A 7,766-nucleotide genomic window follows, 5' to 3' on the forward strand; every position below is an offset into this window, starting at 1 on the left:
ACTCTTTACCGGAGTAGAAAGCCTCATCTTTTTCCTGCAGAGTGACTGGTGGTTTTGAACTGCTGACCTAGCGGATTGGATCTCAGCCCAATGGGTAAGCACTACGCCGCCAACATTCCTCTGTTAAAGGAAGGCTTTGGTGATATGGGCAGGGCCTTAAGCTGAGTGGGGCCCATGAGTGTTGGGCACATTATTTTTGTGTGTTTACGTATCTGAAGTATAATAGCAAAGAGCGGGGAGTGAGAATTTTGTCTTGAGCCCCAGTGGGCACCCCAGGGAAGCTTTGGAGTTGAGGAGGACACAACCGGGCTTGTGTGGCAGCATGCCTTTCGGGCTTGGGTGTCATTTAGGTCGGATGGTGAGGTGGTTAGCTAGGAGGCAGGGAGATTGCTCAGGAGACTGTTGGCAAAAACTGTGAGATACGGTGGACTGGCCAAAGACACGGTGGGGGATGGACAGAGGTCTGGAATCGTGGTTTGGGAGGTAGACTCCCTGGGATGTGGGCATGGGCTGCTTGTGGCTATAAGGAATGAGGAGTGTCCAGGGTGTCTGTGGTCCCTGCCTTGGTGGATGGTGGTGGTAGCAGTGGCAATTGGATGTGGCATTCGAAGCAGCTGCCCACGTGTGTTTTCTGGACCAAGCGAGGTGCTGTGGTTTGCTTCGCTAGGTTGATGGACCAGGTGAGGCAGCGGGAAGTGCACGGAGCTCTGTGGAGCTGGTGCTGTGGTTTCTTAGCACATTCGGTTAGTCACTGGGGAGCTGAAACAGTGGACTGTATTCGGAGCAGAAACAGTGGGCATCCGTTTTAAAGTTGTTTCAGTTAAAAAATAAAAAGCGAAGGGGCAATGCCTTGGATGAAACCTCCGGTCACTCCCCTGTGACCATAGACCGGGGTGTGAACAGCCTTGCTGCCCTGCAGAACGCCCCGGGAAGCTGGTTACTGCAGATGCAGTTAGGCTAAAATTGAACATGTGATCCCCCTTTGGTCCATTTAAAATTTATTCTAGTTTTTAATATTTTCTTCTTTCTATAGAGGTTTTTATCTGTTTTGCTTTGTCATCATCATTAGTTTTTTGTTGCTGTTAATGATTTTAATGATTTTCTGCTCATGAAATCCAGGATAGGTAAATCTATAGTGACAGTAAGTGCACTAATGGTATGGCAGGGAGCTTGGGGGGAATGGGGAGCTAATCATGATGAGGACAAGCACTCAAGAGAATGCTCTAGAACCGACTGTGGTGATGATTGCATGCCTCCATGTGATTGAATTGTTGGATGGCTGATACGTGTGCCAATTGAGTCTATGCTGACTCGCAGCAACCCATTAGGGCAGGGCACATCTGCCCTTGTGTTTTTCGGGAGTAGAAGAAGCCCCGTCTTATTCTCCTGGAGCAGCTGGTGGTTTTGAACTGTGTAACTTGCTGACCCGCAGCCCAACACAGAACCACTGCACTACCCGGGCTCCTGATATAATGAGCAGTACTCTGGAATGCTTCTGTTGCCGGGAAGGCAGATTGAGTGATGAGAGAGAGATAGAGTTAGTTTCTGGGAGAGACAGCTGAGGGTTGGTAAAGCCTACAGGAGGGAAACATCCTCATCATTTGGGTTTCCTCCCCAGTAGACTGTGAGGGTAGGGCTTTAATGGAGGTGGTTTTGTTCGGGGGTGGTGGTGGTGGTGGGTGGTCCCGGAAAGGAGAGTGGGGATATGAGCAGGGAACCAATGAAAGCATTAGGAAGTCTGTGACCATTACATAATCTCCTGTCACCTTGAGAGAAGGGGTAGAATCTAGCCTATCAATCAGGTCACAGCCAATCATGCCTCTGTGTGGGCGTGGCCTTCTGAGGATTCTGGGAACTCCTGTCTTCCTCCCTGGAGGTGGGACACATCTGGAGCTATGCTGATGGCAGCCAGAACCCTGGAGATGCTTCCACCGCCATTGGATCAATAGGACTTTCCACCCACTGGCCTGTGAGTGAGGTAGTTAGTTTATTGTGCCAACCTGGTGGATAAACACAGGTGGGGTTAATTGAAGGGCAGAGGGATAAATAGCTCAGTGAGCCTCGCCTTTCTAGTTCTCGGGTCTCTTGCTTTGTGATGGTCAGACCAGGGTGCAGTTGCCTTAGTAAGTTCCTTGCTTTAGCTGGCAAGGCTCACTTCCTGCAAGACATCCCTGAGGAGAAGCCACATGGACCTACCCCGATGCAACCCTGGGTGCTGGAGCAGCTGTGTGGAGACCCCTGCCAGCGCTGAGATGCTTACACATTCACTGACTTGGCTTTCCTCCTGCATTCGACATCATAGTGCGTGTTTTGTGAGATGGAGGAGGACTTTGTGGATTGGTGTTGGACATGTGGGTTAATATTGGATTTGTGGGCTTGGGCAGCACTGGGTTGGGATGTTTTCTTGATGCGCACTTAACCTTTATATAAAACTCTCTCTTATGCATGAGTTTCTGTGGATTTGTTTCTCTAAAGTACCCAGACTAACACAGTGATCTTCCTACGTTTGACATCACTGCATGTGTTGTGTGAGTCTGAACTTACAGACTGGTCTCGGACATATGGGCTGTTATCGGACTTATGGACTTGATCTGGACTGGGATGTTTTCTTATTATCCAATTACTCTTTGATATAAAGTTCTGTCTTACACATATATGAGTGTCAATGAATTTGTTTCTCTAGTCTACCCAAACTAATACAAAGTCCATTCTATCCCTGGGGGCAATGGTGCTCAGACCTGCAGGGAACTCGGAACCAGCCTGGAGCCTGAGCACATGAGAGGGTGCTCAGATTGACACCTGTTCCCTGTCGTCACTGGCTGAGGGCAGCTCCCGGGGTGCTAGTTCTCCGACGCTTCTGGCCTGCACTCATACGGACCTGGTAGACTCCGGTGACGGGAGCAAGCCTTGGCCCAGGGAGGCATCTGAGCCAGGCAGTGTGCTGTGTCTCTGGGGAAGGTGTCCACAGCGACACAAGAGCCCTGGCCCTCGGTGGGGCTTCGTGCAGTTTTTCCCAAGATGCACTGTGTCCTAAGAATCTTGTGACAAGCAAGCTTTATAAGAAAGAGCTCTGTGGTGGGCAGAGTCTGGGGACACTGCGTTCTGCAGTGCCCTCCTTCACGGTCACTGAGATGTGTGTGCGACAGGCTGCGGTGTCTCCCATAGCTCTCCGTGCCTACCTAGCTTTCCCCAAACGGACAGGACCCAAGGACACCTCCGTGTTAGCATTTTGCAGATGGCTTTTAATGTCTCTTTTTAGAGGACAACTTTGGGTCTGCCTGCTCGTGAGCACCCCTTCCTCTTTCTTCCAGCCATGCCACCTGCCACTTGGCTTTCTGTACGGGGGCACCTTGCCCTCACTTTTTGTTTAGGTGGCCCAAGTGGGACGACTTGTTAGATGTGTGTGTGTGACCCCGTGTTGGCTCATGGTTATATCCTCCCACCTGCCCCCCACCCCAGCTACAATAATTACTTGATATCGGAGCCCATGACCCAGTTCAGGCCTATGAGACACAATCCTGAGAGGTTTCTTCTTTTTCAACAGTTTCATTGGCATATAGTTTACATCTCATACAGTTAAGCAGTTCAGTCACCTCAAGAAGAATTGTACAATCGTCATCACCATCCATATTAGAACATTTTCTTCATTCTTATCCTCGTCGTTATGAGCTCCCCATTTCCCCCTGACCTCTCCTGCCATACCGCTTAAAAACAACAAACAAACAAACTCATCACCATTGAGTCAATGCTGACCCAAACTGACCTCCTGTGGGTTTCTGAGACCGTAACTATCATGAGGAGTAGGAAGCCCAGTCTTCCTCCCAAAGAGCTGCTGGTGGCTTTGAACTGCCAATCATTTGGATCACAGCCCAACGTGTAACTACTGTCCCTCCAGGGCTCCAGCCATGCCCCTCAGGAACCGTGACTCCAGTTCCTGCCTCCACAGATTCACCAACCCTGGATTTCATAGACAGAAAAACATTAAACAGCAGCCAAAAAATGTAACAGCAATAACAAAGCAAAACAGACCAACAACCTCCACCAAAAAGAATGCAGAAAATATTAAAAACTAGAACAGATTTAAATGGATCCTAAGGGAGATCAAAGGACGGGATGCTACATTGTAACCTAACTGCATCTGCAACAAGCAGGCTGCCTGTTAGCCATAGTCAGACACAATCCTGAGACTTTCTCAACAGCGTCATTGGCATGTAGTTTACATCTCATGTAGTTCAGCAGTTCAATCACATCAAGAAGATGAACCTGGGGCTGAAACCACATGAACTCCCCCCCCCCCATTTTTTTTAAGCTGAAACAGGTTTAAAATGAGTCAAATAATCAACCAGTCAGATCAATCCTGAGACTTTTAGTGAAGCGGGTGGAAAGAGAATCAGTTTGCCCATTGGGGCTGCCGAGCTGATGGGCCGTAGCGGGGCTTTTGCAGGGCATCCACAGAGAGTCTGCCTGCAAATGAAGGTGCCAGAGGGCAGCAGCGGGGCTGTGTCCTACTGGGGCACCTCAGCGCCTGGGTCCACTGTGCTGGAGGAGACCCTTCCTCCTTGACTCCTCAGTAACCTGAGCCCAGTAGTCCCTCCTTTCCTCTCTTCTTTCTCCCTGCCTCCCTGTGGCAGTCACATCATCTCCTGTCAACTTGTGAAGGGGTGGAGCCTAGCCTGTCAATCATGACACAGATAAATAGCTCCCTGGAGGCCAGACCCAGTCTCCCTGCCTTCCCTTTCCTGCAGTTGAGACACTCAGAGAGCTGGAGGAGACACGTGTTGGGATGCTTCCACTGCCAATGGATCCACAAGACTTTCTACCCACTGGCCAGTGAGCTTCCTGCATTTGGCATCACTGCATGTGCTGCGTGAGTCTGAAGAGGAATTTATGGACTTGTATCCGACATATGGGCTGACATTGGACTTCTTAATATACAATTGCTTTTGGATATAAAACTCTTGCCCATATATGAGTATCTCTAGAGTTGTTTCTCTAGTCAACCCAGACTAACACACGCCTCCTTCCCTCCACCCCTCCCTTCCTCTCTCTTTCCCTTTCTTGGGCCAATGTGAGCTTTCTGCCACTTGTAACAAAAAGACTCCTAAGTGACATTTCCGCCAAACTTCAACCACAATCAGACCGTCTTGCCTGGAGATGCACTCTGGCCGCCAATATGAGAAACTCCCAGACCCCCTTTGCTCTCCTCCTCCTCCTCTTATTCCTCCCCTCCCCCCACCTTTCCCACCCATAAAGCCTGGATAAACACTTCCTCCAGCTTCTCCATCACAATCAGATCCACTTCTCTGCAGGTGCCCTGCCCCCTGGGCGCCGGTCCACTCTCATAGCTCCTCCTCCTCAGCTCCCTCAGGGAAATCCTTGACTTTGGCTGGCCTTCTTTGGTTTCCTGGGGCTCATGGCTGATTAGCTGTCATCCCAAAGCGAAGATCAGATCGTGCAGTTGGGCGGCGAGCACACGGGGATCCCTGCCAGGCAAACCTTCCCGCCCCGCCAGTGCCGCTAACCCTCTGTGAGACCTTGGCGATTTCTGAAGATGTTGGACTCCAAGCCTGCCCCCCACCCCCCACCCCCACAGGGAACCCCTAATAGCGAAAGAGCCAGGCTCCTCTTGGAGGGAAGGGTGGGAAGTCACAGATGTGACTTGATGTTTCCCAGCTTCCAGCTCTGCCCCGGCTCTCCCACCCCTTCCTCTGTTGCCTCCCAGCTGCCTGCTCTCTCCCTCTGTGGGCCTGAAGTGGCTCTGGCAGCTCCTGGGACCACATCCCTCGAGGGTCCCAGCCAAAGCCCTAACGCTACTGTGAGTGATGCGTTTGGCATGCGTGTCTCACCGGAACCAATGGCCGGGCAGAAGGGCACCAGGTGCTGACACCAGGTGTGGGCCTGCGTCATGGGCCCCACCCCCGACGCTGAGACTGCTAGTAGAGACAGCACTCAAGGACCATTCCAGCTATCATGGCAGAAGGGGGGTGGCTGCTGGGACCCCTTCACGCCACACCAGACATGGTCTGGCTGCGTCTAATGACGGCCTTGTCTGTACGGTACAAAGAGCCCTGTGTTTAGAAAAGAAAACGGGCTTAGAGGGGCTTAGCGATTTATTTAAGGTCCCACAGAAAATCCCAAAATTGCTAAACTCCAAACCAAACTCCCTGTCAATTGAGTTCGTGCTGACTCGATCCTAGAGGGCAGGGTAGACCCACCGCTGTGGGTTTCCACTGTAGCTCTTGATGGGAGCAGAAGGCCCAGGCTTTCTCCCAAAGAGCAGCTGGTGGTTTTGAACTGCTAACCTTGCAGCCAGCAGCCCAGCTCACATCCACTACACCATCAGGGCTGACTGGCAGTTGGTGCAAAAAGAGAGGACCAAGGGAAACCTAAAGTTAAAAACCCACAGAGTGAGCCCCTGGCTGCACAGGGCCCCCGACCCCCAGGAAAGAAGAGGCTTCAGCAGTTTGCTGGGACCATGGAGAAGCCGGGGGGTGGGTGGGTGAGTGGGGGTGCGCGCATAGCCTGGCCAGGGCTGCCCTGCCACCCTCTGGTGGGCTGGGGAGAATGCCTACCTTCGAGAGAAGGCGGCTGGAAGTGGGGCCCTGGATCCACCTGCTCCTGATACCGGAGGCCCAGGAGCTGTCCTGTTGCAGGAGCTGCTGGCAGCACTTTCCTTTAGCATCAGCTGGGTTTCGGCCGCTTGCAAATGAAGGCACTTTGACTCACAGACAGGATGCTGTGGGAGCCTCACCTGCACAAGGGCCACCATTTCCAGCACCACATGCCGTGCCCTGTGCCACACCCGGACACACACACCCAGACACACACCTAGATGCGCGCGCGTGCGCACACACGCACACAGATACACATCTGGACACACACAGACACACACCAGGACACGTGAACACACACACCAACACACACCAGGATACACCCAGACACACACTAGGACACATGCACACACACAGAGATACATATCCGGACACACCCAGACACACACATGGACACACGCACACACACCTCAGGACACAAGCGCATACACACATAGATACACACCCGGACACACATGCACACACACACAGACACACACCAGGACACATGCACACACACAGAGACGTGCACACACACATCTGGACACACACAGACAGATACACAGACACACACCCGGACATGTACAGGCACACACTCACAAGGCACACAGACACACACACACACACACACATACACACACACCTTCAGCCCTTCCCTCACCCGTGAGCCCCTCTCCTTTTCTCTCTCTCACAAAGAATGAGGCTGAGGCTTAGATGGGCAGGTGACCAGGCCGGTGGACAGTGGCGCTCCCTCCCCAAGTGGCCCCTGCTCAGAGCGACCCTTTTGATCCACCCGCTGGAGACTGCCTCCCACTGCCTACCCCAGGCCTCCATGAACTGGAGACTGCCTCCCACTGCCTACCCCAGGCCTCCATGAACGTCTCAGCCACTTGGCTCGGGGCGGCCTCAGGGCATCCCTGTGCTTGGGGCGAGTGTCTGCGGTGTGGGGGCTGCTAGGACCCCTGGAGCCTCTGAAGAGACTCTGGCTCCTCCAGCCCCAGGGCACTCCTGTCAGGACCCCCACAATCTGTCTACCTTGGGGGAGCTGTGAGCACTGCCCACCCTGGCTCCCCCAATTTTCTTTGTCTCTGGATCCCCCTCGCTGACACCCCAAACTGACTGGTTCCCCACCCCGCTTGCTGTTTTCCATGTGCTACATATTTGATCTGTCTCCCC

Source organism: Echinops telfairi, unplaced genomic scaffold (genome assembly GCF_000313985.2).
Source record: "Echinops telfairi isolate 266 unplaced genomic scaffold, ASM31398v2 ScPeMD7_5;HRSCAF=22, whole genome shotgun sequence".
NCBI lineage: Eukaryota > Metazoa > Chordata > Mammalia > Afrosoricida > Tenrecidae > Echinops > Echinops telfairi.